The sequence below is a fragment of the Ictalurus furcatus genome, chromosome 19, assembly GCF_023375685.1.
Source record: "Ictalurus furcatus strain D&B chromosome 19, Billie_1.0, whole genome shotgun sequence".
In the NCBI taxonomy this organism is placed as follows: domain Eukaryota; kingdom Metazoa; phylum Chordata; class Actinopteri; order Siluriformes; family Ictaluridae; genus Ictalurus; species Ictalurus furcatus.
The window spans coordinates 4,902,868-4,919,134 of NC_071273.1; the positions used below are offsets into that span (position 1 = coordinate 4,902,868).

The 16,267-nt window shown below is 41.6% G+C and overlaps 1 protein-coding gene across 1 annotated transcript in view; it reads right to left on the bottom strand.

The window, feature by feature from the left end:
* The window catches only part of LOC128623002 (NACHT, LRR and PYD domains-containing protein 12-like), a 136,719-nt gene extending 125,742 nt beyond the window's left edge, over positions 1 to 10,977 (bottom strand). Inside the window, exon 1 of the mRNA XM_053649830.1 lies at positions 10,685 to 10,977. The gene's annotated coding sequence lies outside the window, so the exon portion shown is untranslated. The remainder of the gene's footprint in view (positions 1 to 10,684) is intronic.
* Positions 10,978 to 16,267: the final 5,290 nt, after the last annotated feature.

The window sequence follows — 16,267 nt, forward strand, 5'->3', positions numbered from 1 at the left end:
ATACATGCTGCGACCATGCAGCTCAACACCCAGAGCAGTGATGTTCTAGCTCTGTGCGTTCGCGGGTGTTTTTCCCCTACCACTGGTCATCAGCGCCCTCTATTGGTATAAGTACCAAGTATTCTTTCTGTCTCTCATCATGACTAATATTTCAACGGTAATTGTTCAATCATTATAACAACAAAAATTACAGGCCTCCAGTCTTACTGATTACTGTCAATACCCATAACCAAAATAATATGAGGGGTGTCTCCTTATTAACAATTTCCTCATATATATATATATTTTTTATTGGAATTTCCCTTTAACTGTGACTTTAGGAGTAACATTAACAGTGAGGAGATGTTACCTGTGTAGAAGTGAGGAGTCTCCATCTTTAAGCATCAGAGGAATATCCATAGACCTATCACTCTTCATGGAGATACAGCTGGGTGCTGGTGATTCTGATTTCTTTCCCTGGAGTTTACTGCACAACATTATATACAGTCCTTTCGTGATTATATACACTCTTTACAGTTTTTATCTAACTTGTTAATTTAATGAGAACTTAATTTTACTTACAATGAACTGAATCTAACATTATTTCATACTAAGTGGTGACTGTTAGCTTTTCATTAACAGTAAAACTTTGCTTAAGTTATTCCTTTCATATTTATACAGTACTCAGGTAAGGGATAATCCATGGCTAGGTGTGCATTACATCATTTTAAAGCATGCCATGGAGGCAAAGAACCACACACACACACATACACACACACATACACACACACCCCAAGGCTGTAGTAAATGAGTTTTCCTGTTCGGTGTGATGTTTAATGTCCCCAACAACTTCTGTGGTACCATTTAGCTACGTTTTTTTTTTTTTTTTTTTAATCAGTTAACAAAGGTCACATGTTACATATACTTACAAACATCAACAATATAATAAAATCATTTGTACACTGGGGGAGCTTAGCACATTTCTATATAATAATATTAGTACAAATTATCAGAATTTTAATTGCCTCTTGCTTAATAGAAAATCGAACTGAGTCAATATAATGTTATATTTCTATTTTAAAAGTACATAAAGCTGGTTGCAGGAAAATTTACACTTATGAATATGGAATTTTGCCACTAAACAAATAAGATTTATCATATAAACATGACTGCATTTGCTTCTTTGATACTCAAAGAGACCAAACAACAAATGTTTCCATAACAAAACAAACTCAACAGTCTTCACAACAAATTCACAAACATTTTGCCAAAAAGGCCTAACAAATGGGCAATGACAAAACAAATGAACCACAGTTTAAGGACAACTGTCACAAAAGCAGCAACTTGCATCAATATCATCTTTAAAGTTTTACTAAATAATGTTTAACTGGGTTGATCCTGTGTATAAGCTTGAATGATACTTCCTTATCTTACAAACAATATTGTCTATAAAACAATTCCAATATGAATATACAAAAGGCAAAAATATATTATCTCTTTGAAATAAAACTTTTATGGATCTGTTATGCCAGTGAAAGGAGAAAAAGATATTACTAACATAAATACTATTAAATAGTACTTATAACTTATAACTTACTAAATAAGTTATTTTAGGCAGGGACCATTGTTGAATCTGACATTTACACAGCATACACATTTCAAGAGGTATGTCATCAAAAAATGTTGCATAGTCCCCTGGTGTTACAGGGATATTGTAATGGGCCAAAAACTCAATCTCAATGAAAAAAATCCATTTAAATAAATAATTGATCCACCAATATAATGCCGGTCATGAAAGGCGAATGCAGACGAGTGCAATTGCAGTCAAAGCTTCTAAAGAGAGGCAGGCAGGCAAATCCAAAACAATAGACAAAGGCAGAATTCAAAAACATGTTGTTTGTTGATGTACAAACAAACAACATAAACTGGGCTAAGCAAAGGTCAAAACAAGAAAATCAGAACAGGATCAAAAACTGGGAAACATACACAATAAACAAAGGCTTGATACTGTATGTCTGTCAAATAAACACAGGACATTACTTCACACCATACAAAGTTCCACAAAGGTTTAAATACTCAAACTAATCAAAGGGGGAAACAGAAACAGCTGTGGACAATGATGACACATGAGGGACACAACCAATCACAATACATGTGTGGAGAAAGGAGAGAAACCAAAACAAAAAACACACACTTGGTAACGTGAACAAAGCAAAAGTAAAAAATAGCGTTTTTGTTTTTTTTGTTGTTAGCTATTAATACGGGTTATTAGATCTAGAATTTTGCCTGCTCTAAATCACACACAGAGATAAAGTAGTTCGATAAGATTACAATTATTTGAATGTATTTTAATAACAGTTATTAGAGAGAGAAAGAGAGAGAGAGATGATATGTGTGTAAATTACCTGTTTAGGACATGTTTACAATAGCTGTCTCACTCAGTAGGCAACTGTAACTGTATGTATCTATGGTTACAATTGTCTAAAGCAGTGCATTAATTTTGAATGCTGATTAAACTGTCTGGAACCATCTGTGCATTCAACGTAGGGGTGGGCGATCTTCCCAAAAAATCATATCACGATCTTTACATCACTACAATCTGAATTGCAATCTTCTTCCCAATTTTGAGATGTATTATGGAGAATAACCAGATCGGAACAAACCTATGGACTTATCTATTTGCACAATTTAAAATACAATATTGCATTAATCTTTCATTTTATTTTAAAAGTCCAACTTTAACTTTTATTGAGTTAAACTTCATTTTAATTATTAACATTATAATCAGTCAATAGATAACACAACCATTAAATAAAAAGATTTTTCTAGACTCAGAATTTAACTAGAAAAAATTACAGTAGTAAAATGTAAACAACACAAAATGTACGTTTCAAATTCTGACACCTTCACACATTCTAAGAAAACTAAACATTCAGTTTCAGCTTCAAGTTGTAATCATTAAGTATTTTTGCCGTGCTTTATTTGTGCAGCAATTGGATTTCACTATACGTATGGGGAATGGTGGTATGAGAAAAATGTTTGTGACTTGGCTGGTCATACCGTGCATCTAAAGTGTGCATCAGTCTCTTAAATCCCACATTGTCCACAGCTTTGAAAAGCACTATATTCTTGGCCAGATAGAATGTGACGCCTCAGACACCTCTTTCTACCATTTGCTGCTTTTATCGTATTTTTTCGACTGCTCTAATGCGTCGGTCAGTGGTAACTGTTTATGTTTCGGGATGAGTGGGGTTGTTGTACTGGCCTGAGTGAAACACTCTGTCACGATTCCCCCTTGAAGCAGCGTGCTCGAAGCGTGAATGCGCGAGCATCTGCTTTTCCGCTGTTGACCGTAGGGACATTGGGACACGTGGGTTTTGTTTATATCTGTCATGTCTCCTCCCTGTTCCGTCATTGGCTGGGAAGTCACGTGTGTCCGGATTACCCTCAGCTGTTAGCAGTTGCGAGGGTAATCATGTCCGCATATATACCGCGCGCTTCCCAGCACACAACGCGGAAGATTAAGTAGTAAGTAATAAGAAGTGAATGTTTAGCTAGTGTAGTTCGTGTCATAGTCATAGTCATAGTCATAGTCAGTTCGCGCTGGATATCCGCTTCCAGTTCATCGTCATAGTTTGTTTCTTGTTTTGGTTATCGACCTAGATTCCTGCCTAGCCCCGTGTATACCTGTTTGCCAATCGCCTGACCTCTTGCCTGTTTATGAATTACGTTTTGGATCACGTTTTGGATTTGTCTGCCTGACTGTCTTCAAAATAAACACTGTTCATCCTGCGCTTGCATCCGCCTTATCTGTGCTCCGTCACGAGGTGTGACAGAATCTTCCGCCAAAACATGGATGCAGCAGGAGAACGGAGGAGACACAGAACCCGGAAGTCGACGCCAACCGTCCCCGCTATGGACTCCGTCCACTTCCCACAATGGACATTTATGGAGCTTCCGGATCCATTTGACGGATTTTTCGGTGCCCCTGAATATTTTCTGGTAGACTGTCAATACTATTTCGCCAGCCTGTTAGACCCTAAGCCAGAGGAGAAGCAATGGCTCCGATTCATGTGGTCCCGGTTCTTTGGACAGTTTGTGGGGGAATTCATGATGCAATTCGGGAGTCCGAAGGCGAAGGAGGAGCTAGAACAACTTCTCAGGGGGGTAAGTCTGGAAGGCGAACCTGCCCTGCCATTTACCCACTACTACAGGCAACGTCATACAGAGCTCAACTCTGAAATCCAAGTCAAGTCTCCAGTCCCTGAGATCCAAGCCAAGCCTCCAGTCCCTGAGATCCAAGCCAAGCCTCCAGTCAGGAAGGTCCAAGTCCCAGTCAAGTCTCACGTCCCTGAGATCCAAGTCAAGTCTCACGTCCCTGAGATCCAAGTCAAGTCTCACGTCCCTGAAATCCAAGTCAAGTCTCCAGTCCCTGAGATCCAAGCCAAGCCTCCAGTCCCTGAGATCCAAGCCAAGCCTCCAGTCCCTGAGATCCAAGTCAAGCCTCCAGTCAGGAAGGTCCAAGTCCCAGTCAAGTCTCAAGTCCCTAAGGTCCAAGTCAAGTCTCATGTCCCTGAGATCCAAGTGAAGTCTCACGTCCCTGAGATCCAAGTCAAGTCTCACGTCCCTGAGATCCAAGTCAAGTCTCACGTCCCTGAGATCCAAGTCCAGCCTCCAGTCCCTGAGATCCAGGTCAAGCCTCCAGTCCCTGAGATCCAAGTCAAGCCTCCAGTCCCTGAGATCCAGGTCAAGCCTCCAGTCCCTGAGATCCAGGTCAAGCCTCCAGTCCCTGAGATCCAGGTCAAGCCTCCAGTCCCTGAGATCCAGGTCAAGCCTCCAGTCCCTGAGATCCAGGTCAAGCCTCCAGTCCCTGACGTCCAGGTCAAGCCTCCAGTCCCTGACGTCCAGGTCAAGCCTCCAGGCTCTGACGCCCAAGCCAAGCCTCCAGGCTCTGACGCCCAAGCCAAGTTTCACGTCCCTGGGCTCACGTTCAAGCCTGCTGATCCAGTTTCCCAAGCTCTGCTCGCGCCCCAGTCTGCCGACACGCACCGCCAAGCTCCGCTCGCGCCCCAGTCTGCCGACACGCACCGCCAAGCTCTGCCCGCGCCACAGTCTGCCGACACGCACCGCCAAGCTCCGCCCGCGCCCCATTCCGCCGACACGGCCAGCCAAGCTCCGCCCGCGCCACAGTCCGCCGACACGGCCAGCCAAGCTCCACCCGCGCCACAGTCCGCCGACACGGCCAGCCAAGCTCCGCCCATGCCCAAGGGTCACCTGGTGACCTCAGAGCCTCAGCCTCCCCGTTCAGCTGAGGTCGTCGCTCAGCCCGCCTGTTCAGCTGAGGTCGTCGCTCAGCCCACGCTCCTCTCCCTGGCCTTACAGGGGACTTCGCTCTGCCTTCCAGTTCAGCTGGGGACGTCGCTCCGCTTTCAGGCTCCGACGAGTATGTCGCCCTGCTTCCCTGCTCCGCTGAGTACAGTGCTCTGTTTCTCTGCTCCGACGAGGACGTCGCTCTGCCCTCATGCCCAGCTGAGGTCGTCGCTCAGCCTCCCTGTCCAGCTGAGGTCGTCGCTCAGCCTCCCTGTCCAGCTGAGGTCGTCGCTCTGCTTCCCTGTCCAGCTGAGGTCGTCGCTCTGCTTCCCTACGCCGCCAAGAACACCGTGCCGTTTCCTGGCTCTGCTCGGGACATTCAGCCCAGGGGGCCGGGGCCGCCAATGAAGTGGGATGACTCATGGCACTCCGGGAGGAGTGCCTTTTGGGGGGGGTTCTGTCACGATTCCCCCTTGAAGCAGCGTGCTCGAAGCACCTGCTTTTCCGCTGTTGACCGTAGGGACATTGGGACACGTGGGTTTTGTTTATGTCTGTCATGTCTCCTCCCTGTTCCGTCATTGGCTGGGAAGTCACGTGTGTCCGGATTACCCTCAGCTGTTAGCAGTTGCGAGGGTAATCATGTCCGCATATATACCGCGCGCTTCCCAGCACACAACGCGGAAGATTAAGTAGTAAGTAATAAGAAGTGAATGTTTAGCGTTAGTGTAGTTCGTGTCATAGTCATAGTCATAGTCATAGTCAGTTCGCGCTGGATATCCGCTTCCAGTTCATCGTCATAGTTTGTTTCTTGTTTTGGTTATCGACCTAGATTCCTGCCTAGCCCCGTGTATACCTGTTTGCCAATCGCCTGACCTCTTGCCTGTTTATGAATTACGTTTTGGATCACGTTTTGGATTTGTCTGCCTGACTGTCTTCAAAATAAACACTGTTCATCCTGCGCTTGCATCCGCCTTATCTGTGCTCCGTCACGAGGTGTGACACACTCGTGGCATGTTCCTTCAGATGCTTCCTCTTAAGGTGATTGAAAAGATTTGTCGTATTACGGAAGTGCTGACGGTTGCCCGACAAAGATTACAGATAACTTAGGTTTGAGAAATCTCTGACTGCGCATAGCCAAACCATTGCCACATTACTGACGTCGAATCGTTTTTTTCACACCAGCTCCTCATTCGCCTGCTGCTAGCTCATGTTGAATTGTTTTTTCAAATACGTCTCGCATGAAAGACGCATGATAGAGACACGTCATATAATTTAGGCAATCAGCACAGCCATCTAGTACGCAATCATTCTGTTGTAGTTTTAACATTATTATGAGGACAAAAAAGGTCACAATCTCTACAATTCACTTGAAAAGTAGATTGTGGATGTCTTCAAGATCGATCACGATACAAAATCGTCAGATCGCCCACCCCTAATTCATCAGATTGAATGCACACCTTCCAGGCAATCAGAATCGAGTATTCAGAAAGACCATGATATAAATATGAGTATTTAATGACTAGAATACAATGACATGGTAGGTTAACTGGTTTTTGAGTGTGGGGATCTGAGTCTCCATCTTTGAAAATTAGTAAAATTTGCACAAAAACACAGTTGAGTCCTGAAGAGTCTGATCTCTTCTGCTGGAATGGATCACACTCCTAAAAAACACAAACAAATGTACAGTTAAACTTCACAACAATTTTCACTTTTTGTATAATTTTTAATACTGGTGAGCCTAAATACTTTTTTGCAAGGTGCATTAAAATCACTTATCTCCTATATCTGAACTGTCTGGTTATGTTATAGTGATATATACAGTATCTCACAAAAGTGAGTACACCCCTCACATTTTTGTAAATATTTGATTATATCTTTTCATGTGACAACACTGAAGAAATGACACTTTGCTACAATGTAAAGTAGTGAGTGTACAGCTTGTGTAACAGTGTAAATTTGCTGTCCCCTCCAAATAACTCAACACACAGCCATTAATGTCTAAACTGCTGGCAACAAAAGTGAGTATCAAATTGGTCTGCATGGTTTTCATCCCAGAAGGAAGCCTCTTCTAAAGATGATGCACAAGAAAGCCCGCAAACAGTTTGCTGAAGACAAGCAGACTAAGGACATGGATTACTGGAACCATGTCCTGTGGTCTGATGAGACCAAGATAAACTTATTTGGTTCAGATGGTGTCAAGCGTGTACGGCAGCAACCAGGTGAGGAGTACAAAGACAAGCGTGTCTTGCCTACAGTCAAGCATGGTGGTGGGAGTGTCATGGTCTGGGGCTGCATGAGTGCTGCCGGCACTGGGGAACTATAGTTCATTGAGCGAACCATGAATGCCAACATGTACTGTGACATACTGAAGCAGAGCATGATCAGTATGCAGTATTCCAGCATGATAACAACCCAAAACACACCTCCAAGATGACCACTGCCTTGCTAAAGAAGCTGAGGGTGAATGTGATGGCCAAGCATGTCTCCAGACCTAAACCCTATTCAGCATCTGTGGGGCATTCTCAAATGGAAGGTGGAGGAGCAAAAGGTCTCTAACATTCACCAGCTCCATGATGTTGTCATGGAGGAGTGGAAGAGGACTCCAGTGGCAACCTGTGAAGCTCTGGTGAACTCCAAGCCCAAGAGGGTTAAGGCAGTCCTGGAAAATGGTGGCCACACAAAATATTGACACTTTTTGGATATTTTCACTTAAGGGTGTACTCACTTGTGTTGTCAGAGGTTTAGACATTAATGGATGTATGTTGAGTTATTTTGAGGGGACAGCAAATTTACACTGTTATACAAGCTGTACACTCTCTACTTTACATTGTAGCAAAGTGTCATTTCTTCAGAATTGTCACATGAAAAGATATAATCAAATATTTACAAAAATGTAAGGGGAGTACACTCACTTTTGTGAGATACTCTACATACAGTTACAGTTACAATTATCGGCACCCTTTTAGTCAATACTTTGTACTATCTCCCTTTGCCATGATAACAGCTTTGAGTCTTCTCCTATAATGCCTGATGAGGTTGGATAATACATGGAAAGGGATCTGAGACCATTCCTCCATACAGAATCTCTCCAGATCCTTCAATTTCGAGGTCCTTGCTGGTGGACTCTCCTCTTCAGTTGACCCCACAGGCTTTCTATGGGATTGAGGTCGAGGGACTGGAATGGCCATGGTATGACCTTGATTTTGTGGTCAGTAAACCATTTTTGTGTTGATTTTGATGTATGTTTTGGATCATTGTCCTGCTGGAAGATCCAACCACCACCCATTTCAATCTTTCTGGCAGAGGCAGTCAGGTTTTCATTTAATATCTATTGATATTTGATAGAGTCCATGATGCCATGTATCCTAACAAAATGTCCAGGTCCTCTGGCAGAAAACAGCCCCAAAACATTAAAGATCCACCACCATATTTAACCGTGGGAATGAGGTACTTTTCCATATGGCTACCTCTCTGTGTGTGCCAAAATCACCTCTGGTATGTTCTGGCAAAAAACTCTATTTTGGTTTTATCTGACCATAGAACCCGATCCCATTCGAAGTTCCAGTAGTGTCTGGCAAACTGAAGACGCTCAACTTTGTTTTTGGATGAGAGTAGAGCCTTTTTTCTTGAAACCCTTCCAAAGAACTTGTGGTGATGTAGATGACTTCGGATTGTCGTTTTGGAGATTTTCTGACCCCAAGACACGCCTAACTTCTGCAGTTCTCCAGCTCTGATACTTGGAGATTTTTTAGCCACCCGAACCATCCTCTTCACGTTCTTCGTGTTGAGACGATATAGACACACGTCCAATTCCACGTTGATTCCTAACATTTCCAGTTGACTGGAACTTCTCAATTATTGGCCTGGTGGTGGAAATGGCCATTTTCAATGCTAGTGCTATTTTCTTATAGACACTTCCTATTTTGTGAAGCTCAACAATCTTTTGCTGCACATCACAGCTATATTCCTTGGTCTTACCCATTGTTATGAATGACTCTGGGAATTTGGCCTATGTGTTACCTCATATTGATGCCCCTGTGAAACAGGAAGTCATGTTTGAACAATTTCCTGTTCCTAGCTACCCAGGTGTAGTAAAAAAAATTTAAAATAACAATGGGAATATACTTCAAATATATTTCATATATGAATTCATAGGGGTGCCAATAATTGGTGCACACCTATATTCAACAAAGATTTTCTTGTTAGATAAACCTGTGCTGTGTTTGCATTGTTTGAAAACCATGAGAGCAGAGTATTTTTATGAATTTTCTTTTTCTGAAAAGATCAAACAATAAAGACAAATTTTCACAGCCTTTATATTTACCAAGGGTGCCAATATTAGTGGAGGACACACACACACACACATACATATATATATATATATATATATATATATATATATATATATATATATATATATATATATAGGGTAAATTATGTGACAAAGTAAAAAGCCCTGGTCTGGTAAAGCTTTTTAAAAAAAATACAACTGACTATGCATGCGCCACGAATATAAGGCATCATATGGACATTTAATAATTAGTTAAGGCAATGGACATTGGTTTGTTTCTAGAATGAAAAGGTGAATGCCCCGCCTAGGGATAATTTTACTGCTTCAGAGAGGTATATAAAGACATGTTTGTACATGTACAAATCAGACCCTCTGCAGACTGTCTCACTTTATTGTTTCAATAAAGTTAAGTTACTTTTTGACATCTACAAACCCTCTGTCTCTAAAGTTTTTTGGCTTAGGCTGAAAAGATTGTTTTCCACTACACTTCCTGTACAGAACCTATGGGGATGTTACAGCGCATGCGCATTCAATAATGACCGAATCACTCACTGACTCAACTCGTTGTTCCCGAGTCATATTAAAGATTCGTTCAAAATGACCGAATCGTTCATGAACGACACATCACTACTGTGTATCCCGGATGTTTTTCTCTGAATCGCTTGGTGTTAGTTTTGAATTTGAAACTGCTTTAATTTTAGAAAACTTAAATTTGCACATTTCCCCCCAAGCATTACAAATTCAGGTTCAGGTTCTGCTGACTCTGATTTCACTCCACACAACACCTGTTTACAGCCTTTAAACACACCATGACTTCTGCTTCCAGACCGCTAAATGTGACCAAATATATTTAAAAAAAAAACACATTATGTTTGTTCCACACTGATAAATCTATATTCCCCAAACATTCTGAATGTTTAATTCATGAGAAATTGAAGAGAGGAAGTTTTTATAGGAAGGCCTATATAGTACATACGTCATAAAAACCTGTTTACAGGTAAAGTTGTACCTGCACCTCACACCCTGCAGATATCCTACAGCTGTTTTTACAACATATCATCATTCTTCTTATATAAAGTCATTTATAATAAAGAAATAACTCACCTTTAGTCAATAGTCCTCGTTGTGTGACATTAATATCACCTTTTCTGCCTTAAGGATTAAAAAAAAAAAACTTTTCAACCGCTCCAAAAAATGGAGTCGAGTCTGAGGGAGAAACACTTTCACTTTAAGAAGGAGGATTCATTACAGGTGATGAGTCGTTCGGTAATGAGTCAACACTTTGCGCTGGATCTTTTGGTGAACGTTGGGAGCAGACTCGCAAATCTAAACTATGTAATCTATCCTTTTGCTGAAATTTCATTAGTATTATGTTTTTATGATTGTCTAATACATTTAATTACATACAGTACAACATACGAACAGTAATTTATCCTCTCTGTACTGCACTTACATAGGAAAGAGACTGCGTTAAAGTTAGTTTCACATTCACATATTCAGATTTCTGTCTTCAGTAGCTTTAAAAAAGTAACTCAAAAACGATAAAACGTCAATTATTGTTATTCACAAACAAAATAATCAGCTACAACTTTTTTAGTAACTGCTGTTTAAAATCCAGAGATTTTTACTAAGTTAAACGATTACTGACTGTTGGAAACTCTCTATTCCCTCAGATATGTATAAGTATGTTTAGGTTATAGTTTAATTTCTGTCTCATGAACTTTTCTGAACCTATCTGATGTGTGCATGCCATTAAAAATGTCATCATATGAACTTCCTATTTTCTGTTAAGCGAACCATACCATATATGTTCACAAACCTGAACGTTCTTGTATTGCCTAAGATGTTTTTCACGTACGTGGCCAGACAGTTTAACTGCCATATTATTTCCACACAGCAGTACGCTTACCCCGGCTATTTGTACCTATATAAATCTCTGTGAAATCTGCAATAAAGGGAAGTCTCTCTTGACTACTCTTTGTGTCAGTGTGGTTCAATCAGACTCTCTCCACATCCGCAAAAACCACAAACCACATGAGGCAAACCACATCCGCGTGGTAGCATAGAGAAGAGAAACACTCTACTCTTAACACAGAAAGGCTGAAAAAGCTGACGGAGGAAAGAGGGATATTAGAAGCTGTTATTTGCTTTATCCCTACAAATGGTGTCAGAAGTGGGATTTCTCCAAATCAGGGGTAAGTGATCATTCAGTTTGTTCACTTCCCTGGTGTGGTGAATTTCTGAAACTTTAAATGGGAGTGATTGTCTAGGTTTAGGATAATCTGTACTCTGTGAGCTCCTCTGCAACGTCACCATTGCCTTAATATAGAAATAGTATTTTTTTTTCCGTTTGTGCTTTTGTGGTTTGCCAGGGAGTGTATTTTGTGTTGTTTGTAAGTCCAATGTTAAGTGTTTTGTTTGTAAACTCAGTGTTAAGTGTTTTTCCAGGCATGGGAGGGTCCTCCTCTACCCCTGCTCATCCGTCAGCGGGAATGATTCCTTGTGATTGGGTAGAAGCCATTTCTGGGGGTTTATATACTGTTCCATATCTTGATTGTTTGAATGGATGGTCAATGGTGTGTTCTCCCCAGTTACAAATTATATCTCTTCACAGCTCTTTTGAACCTTGCGCTTCGAAAGCCACACACACAACCAGGAAGAAAAAATCTCTCTCTTCTCCGCCTCCTGATCTTGCTGCTGCCGCTGTATGCTCTCACGAGAACACGGACTGTGACTCCGTTTCATCTACTGATAGTAAGTATGACGGAGGCATCAGACCTCCGTCATATTAAAATTTAGCCTATTACCCAAAAACACTTAAAATTCAACATAGAAGCCAATACTCACATCTACCTCTGAGCCCAGTTGGAGATAGAAAAAAAGACACCAGCCGTGAGTGAGAGGAAGCAAGGGTCCAGCTTTATTGGTTCCGTTCCACCACATGAGATCCTCACCGATGAGAATTCTCAGAAGTGATCTGATACCCTGAGCTTAAGCTCCAGTATTTATACTGTACTTACACAGTAAATAACCCATATGTTTCAAGAAGACTATGATATCACTACCAATAGGGTTAAAAAAGAGCTCATCTACCTTACTCTTATGTTCCAAAAAAGGGCTATTCCACTTACACATAGAATCAAAACCAGGGGTTTCAAATTACACATAAAATCAGAACCAAGGGATTTCTAATAACCCAGAAAATCAAAACCAAGGGATTTCAGTAACCCAGAGAATCAAAACCAAGGGATTTGAATTACCCGTAAAATCAAAAGTGGAGAGAGAAAACAATCTAGAGTGACCTTGGTCTTACTGTTACCTCGCGGGGGGGCAGCTTGACTCAGCCACCCTTATAAATGGCTCCTCATGGTTCTCTCTTAAAATTAAGGCCTTCCTTGCGAGCCTGCATTTCTAGTTTATAATTTATTTTCATATTTGCTCTATATCTCTATTTTATATATAGTTATACTGCTTGAAAAATGGTTTACTGTACTTCCTACTTCATAATATCTTTATATTACCCTTCTACTGTCCTACATATCCTATTATTCTGTTTTTTTAAAGAGTATGTATATTATTATTATAAGATATTACCCTTATAATATCTTAATACTCCTTTTTATTATTCTTATAAAGTTATAGTAGTATGTGTGTGAGAGAGAGTGGGTGTGTGTGTGTGTGTTATGTCTACTTGCCCGCCCTTGACTGTACGAGAGTGTGTGTGTGAGTGTGTTAGCACTCCTCAGCTCGTATACTTCTTTTTGACTTTTTGACTAATAAACCATAGTGTATTACTCTTAAAGATCTAAGATCTTTAAAGTGTGAATCCAATTCAATATTCAATATCAGTCAATATCCTCCTCACACCGCTTCTGTGTGTCTTGGTGCCCGTCTTTTCTTCTTCTCCCCTTTACTGGATACTAGGTCTCCCTCATGTTTATTTTATGACATTTTTTATCCACAACATTTCCCCCCTCTGAGGCTATAAAGCCTCATACAATACCTTAATTAAGCGGGTATCTGTGGAGGAACTGGTTCTGCCATGGCCGTACCCCGCTAGCTGTTGGAGGATTACTCTAACGAAGCCATAATCCCTGTGCCCGTCCCCGTACTCAAATGGGTCCCTTACATTAACCACTTCTACGCAACACTGATCCGAATAGGAGCTGAGGAGGTTTTGTAGACCTGGTGGGAGACGTGCTAGCGTTGTGCGCCCCGGGGTCTCATAGTAGATTGGCAGCTGGAGAATGGGCCTTAGGACCCCCCTACGTCCACTTTGCACCGGACATGTGTAGATGTACCTAGCCATAACTCTTAACCCTTAACTTACTTCTCCTTTCAACTATATATATATCTTATTTCGAATCTAACTGCCTTGATAATACGTTTGTTTGCCTACATCGATTATAAGTGTGATTAACTGAGTTCCCCTAATCATTCATTACTACTACTACTGCCGTCGCTAGTTACTACAGTAACTACTTGGATCTACATGTCCCTATTTTTCTCAACTAGGCCTGTCAGCCCACAGTTTTGTATTTGTCGGGACCTGCAGAGTCTTGCTTCCCCCAAAAAACAAACCCAAAAAAAAAAACAAATCCTGCGCAGTCAGGGGTGGGCGAAAAAACCTCCTATGAGGAAAAATTCCCACCCTGCCAGCACTATGTGCTCGACAGCACCATTATACTTTTCGTGCCTGAGTGCGTCATATCACAAACATTTTATAACATTTCATAACAATACAACTTGACAGTCTCTGTTGGCAGTATCTCTCTGAATGCTGGTTGTCTTCAGCTCAAGCACTTTTCATACTGTAGAGAGCCACCCTTTGGGGAGAGGTTAGGCTAGCACGTACACCCAGGGTATGGACCTTCACATCTTCTCATCCTGCCTGCCACTGACTTGAGAGTTAGCAGACCCCCCCGTTGACAGCAGCTTCGTACACAGCAGCTTCGTACACAGCAGCTTCGTACCGGACCTTCACGTGTTCCCCACCATCTCGTCATTGGAGGATTGAGCATGTTCTTGTTCTTGTAGTCCGCTGCTGCCCTGTAGTCAGCATTCTCTTGCTGCTCTGGGTCTCCCACCTCCGGGTGAACACCTCCCCCCGTTGAGGTGGTAACGCCTCACCCATAACAATGCACCCAGCTCTTTTCCTGTGAATAGATAGCTTCATACATAATAGTTAGTGGTCTCATATATGTTTTTGATTCATCTGCATTTACTCCAGTGGCAGTCCTTAATAAGGAACAGACATAGACATGGGCCGACCCGTAAGCATTTCATGCGGTGTTAGATACATATTGCTGCATGTGATAGGCCATTAGTGCAAGAGGTAGAGCATCTACTGAAATATGTTTAGTATCAGCACAAATTACATCAAACACAAATCAGGGTATGCCAGACCTATCCCTGGTCAAGGAAAAAAAATAATTTTGAGCACACTTCAGGTGATCCTCCACCGTTGAGTGCAGAGTTCATAAGGTACCATCAGAATTCAATTAAACTATTTGCTCGATAAGTGGCGTTCCAACACTTTTTCTAAAACCACATTGCATTCAAACAGCTCCAAACTGACGACACAATCCATGGGCCTACACGTCAGTATTTATCTATATATTTATATATATTAACAATTCTACCCTTAACCAGGTTGCACTCTGTAGTGATAGCTTTTAATTCAGCCAATTGGGCAGAACAGGGTGTTCATAATGTTTGTGAAATTTCAGACCCAAAACTTTTAAGCTCAAGGAAATATGAATTTCGGCTGGGCAATCTTGAGTGTTCTTGGTGACTGGCTCCACAGAATTAATTACAACACTACAGTTGGTGTGTTAGGCACACTAATAGGTTTAAGAATTTCAGTTTGGGTGGTACATAGATTAACCTCATATCCCCATATCCTGTTCTTTCAAAATAGAAATGACCTGGTGTGATGAACGTAAGATCGATGTGTGAGAGAGCAATTTTCCCAATGATCCGCACCAAGAGAGCATCTCCAGCCTGGCAATCCTTGTGCCACCAAATCCAATGTTTTCAATACATAAACTACAGCCCTGAAAGCGCCCCACTCTCCTGAGCCGGGACCCCCCCCCAGCAGCGCCTAACCCTTTCAGTCACAGGTAAGACACAGTCTTTGTTGTAGTTTGCAAGCCATAGTTCAGGTGCAAAACATAAGTCCATTCAATGTCAGGCTTGTCCAAAGAACACCCGGATCTCAGGATGTTGTCCGGTAGTGAGCAATCAGTGATCCATTGCAGACCATACTTGATAACGTCCAGGAACATTTGTTGTGCTTTTATGGGGCGGAGGATGACCCCAATCATGTCCTGATGGCCTTGGGAGCATTCAAGGGAGTCTATGACCACAGAGGAGTACACCGCAGGGGAGCCCTCAGCCCCCGAAGGAGACGCTTCCAGGTGTACTACTGATCTAGGCATGTTAAGGGGAGTAACGGCCTTGAGCTCTCATATGCAGTCACTTGGAAAAAGCGCTGATTAATAATAATATCATGTGGAATGGAATTACAGTTACAGGTTACAGTTGGGACATCTTATATATATATATATATATATATATATATATATATATATATATATATATATATATATATATATATCCATATATATATATATATATATATATATATTCTATATACATCATACTATAAATAATGGTTACTGGGTG